This window comes from Grammomys surdaster, unplaced genomic scaffold (assembly GCF_004785775.1).
Source record: "Grammomys surdaster isolate TR1022 unplaced genomic scaffold, NIH_TR_1.0 752, whole genome shotgun sequence".
In the NCBI taxonomy this organism is placed as follows: Eukaryota; Metazoa; Chordata; class Mammalia; order Rodentia; family Muridae; genus Grammomys; species Grammomys surdaster.
The window spans coordinates 4,746,978-4,750,406 of record NW_021605171.1 but is presented as its reverse complement, the minus strand read 5'-3'; positions in this window follow the sequence as shown (position 1 = coordinate 4,750,406).

Sequence of the window (3,429 nt, the reverse complement as noted above, 5' to 3'; positions counted from 1 at the left end):
AAAATAAGCATATTTTAGACCAACTTCAGTGTAAGGATTAAGAGAGAGGCTTGAGGGAAAGGTAGAGGAGTAAGAAATTCTGGTCAAGACACTGGTATTTAAATGAAAATGCCTGTACAGATGCACTATATGAGTGCTTGTTCCCTGCTTATGGAAACTATCAGGAAAGAGTTCAAAAATATGGTGATGTTGGTGGAGATGTATCACTAGAGCTAGGCTTCATGATTTCAAATATCCACATGAGGCTCAGTCTGTCTTTGTCTGTCTGTCTGTCTGTCTGTCTATCCATCTATCATCTTTGCTCCCTACATATCAGGATATAAAGCCCTTCGCTAGTTCTCTAACACCATACCTTTCTGTTTCACAGCATGATGATTATGTATTAACCCTCTAAAACTGTAAGCAAGCCCTCAATTAAAAGCTTTCTTTTAGAAGAATTGCCTTGGTCATGGTATCTCTTCACAGCAATGGAAGAGCAACTAAGGTAAACATTATATCTTAGAAATAAACATTCCACCATGTTTGACTTCAATTTTAGAATGTACACAAGAAGGAAGAAGAGTACTATGCCATTATGCCAAGAGTATGGGATTCAGGATTGTTTACTACAGGGATAAGTTAACTTTATTTCTGGAGATAAGAAAGGTCCAGAGAAGTCAGTACTTTATTGAAGGATTTCTGTGAAGTTACTCCAACCAGTAAATTTTCTAAGTGAACTGTGTTGCATGTTTTAGAATATGGCATTTGCAGTATCATCAGGCAAGTACAGTCTTACCATTAACATTATTATTATCTGTGTGTAATTGTGTTTGTGTGTGTGTGTGTGTGTGTGTGTGTGTGTGTGAGAGAGAGAGAGAGAGAGAGAGAGAGAGAGAGAGAGAGAGAGAATGAGAGTATGTGTGTTATTATCATAGATAAATTCATGTAAATATTTTCTGCCTTCATAAAGGAGCCAGGTCACTTGGATTAGAAAGAATTTGGTAATATCTTATAAAATTTGATAATATTTATTTTCTAAAAGGGTTGTACATTTAATTGGAAAGGAAACAGAAACTAATTCCACATAGAAAAGCTCTAGTTCAGGCTCTGAGGAGATTGTTCAGTGGATAAGGTGCCTGCTGCGTAACATATGGATTTGAGTCTCAAGCACTGATGTAAAGTGTGGCATGTCAGTGTTGCCTATAATCCTAGCTCTCTGTATATGGGGACTGGAGAGCTAGGTGTGCACTCCTGGGGAATGTCTGGCCACAATTTTACCTGATGTGTTCTAAATTTAGTGAGAGATCTGTCTCACAATATACAATGGAGATGTGACTGAGGAAGATACCTGATGTCAGCATCTGGGATCCACTTATACCTACACATGAGCAGTGGAGTGTAGCTGCACACATGCGGATAGCACAGTCATTTCTCACATACACATACCATACAGAATTTTTAGTCTATAAAGCATGGAGCTGTATATAGCTGTCTTTTTCCTGGAGAAGCCCCATTCATTGTCACATCTTCAGCTATAAATCTGCCCTCTCTGTAGTTCATTTCTTCTGCGCGGCCTCTGCATTAAGCTTCACACTTGCTTTGCTCATATCCAGTACTTCCTACAGTATACTTCATTTCCTGAAAACAAACTGCACCTTCTCTACTGATTCTTTCTTGGTATAAGTTCTGACCCTAATGCAGAGTATCAAGGTCTTCCCTTTCCTCTCTCTGAGGAGTCACTAGGGAAGTCTTATTGTACCAACTGTATGACTGCCACTCATTTTGAGTTCTTATCCAAGACTCTGTATCTGCAATTGTGGCTATTTACTCTCCTTCAACAGACATAAGTCATCATACTAAATGTATATTTATTCACATTATTCCTTAGTGGCATTATGTTCTTCTTTAGCTCAATTATTTCTCTTGACTTAGTTATGATTCCATACTCTGGCTGTGTGTGAACTTTGATACTATCTTTTTTTGTTATTTTTTTTTAACTTTTCGCAAATGGAACACTTTTGCAGCACTGATTTTACCATTAGTTCAGTAACAGTGCATGGAACTCCCAACAGTTTTATCTTTGAACCTTCACAGGATACAGTCCTTCTACTTTTCATTTTGATGAACTCTTCTCAGCCTACAATTGTAAATTGGGCTTGTGCCCATCAGATGGCTTCTTGAATTCTAAGAAAGCACTGGCTTCTCTTTTGTCCTATATTCCTTGTGATCTTCTATTCAAAGCTACTGGGAAAATGGCCTCTGCAATTTAGTCTCCCCTCATTTTATATGTGAGAACATGGAGCAAGCTACCTCCTTTGTCTTTACTGTGCATAAAGCACTACAGAGTTTCTTGGCAAGTAATTACCATGCATGAATCGATGTTGTCAGTTCAAATCTGATAAACTAATTTTTCATTTTCAATTTCAGTTTCCTTCATAATGCATTAATTTATGATTGATACTTCCTCTCAATTTTTATTACTGTTATTCTTATTCCTATTTTCAGGGCAAGTTCTTTGCTTATGAATCTACAACTAAGCTTATTCACTAATGGATTAGTAAATCAGTTTTTAAATGTATCTCTCCTTAAAATATTTTCCACTAGCTATTTCCAAATTTAAAATCTAATGTTAATGTATTTTATATAGAACTATTTAGAATTTATTATATTTACTGTTGTTTTTACAACCAAAATGTGATTGTATCATGTTAATTCTGAAAACATACTTAATTTTAATTAAATAGAGGAGAAAATTCACCACAATTTGCTTTAGCACTGTGAGCTTGGTTTACTATCAAGCATATGGTTCAACCATTATGTTTCAAACCATTAGTTTGGCCTGCTTATGCAAAGCACACATGTTGAAGTAGATAATAAAAAAAGTGAGCACTCCACTTGTGCACACACACACACACACACACGACTTGTTTTCTTTCATATAGAGTTTGTATATTTGCCTAGCTCTGGGTAAAGCAATCAATAATGATGAAAAATGTCATACATGGCTCACTCCAAAGAGAATTGTTGAATGGGCATTAAATGAGAATTCCATGAAATTCCTCTTGAAATGCCACATAGTCATTGATGAATGGGAACCTTCAAACTCAAGTTTTACAAGGCTAAATTTAGACAGTAGAATGTTTCTCTCCATGATTAAATATGTAAATCTTTGCTGTAAAACACAGCTATTGTTTACATTTGCACTTCAGTTAAAAGAAAATATGTACAAATATGCTCTATATGCACTTGAAAACTTCTCAAGTGTGAGCATGGGTCTAGGCTTTTATGTTAATCAGACCAGTACGAGCAGTGACAAACTTTTGATAAGCACAGGAGTCATTGTTTGGTTGAATACAAAAATCACCAATATTTTAAGCTAATCTTCATATATTATGCTTATAAATAATCTAATAATCTTCAATTGCAGCATTTATGTACAATCTTTGTATG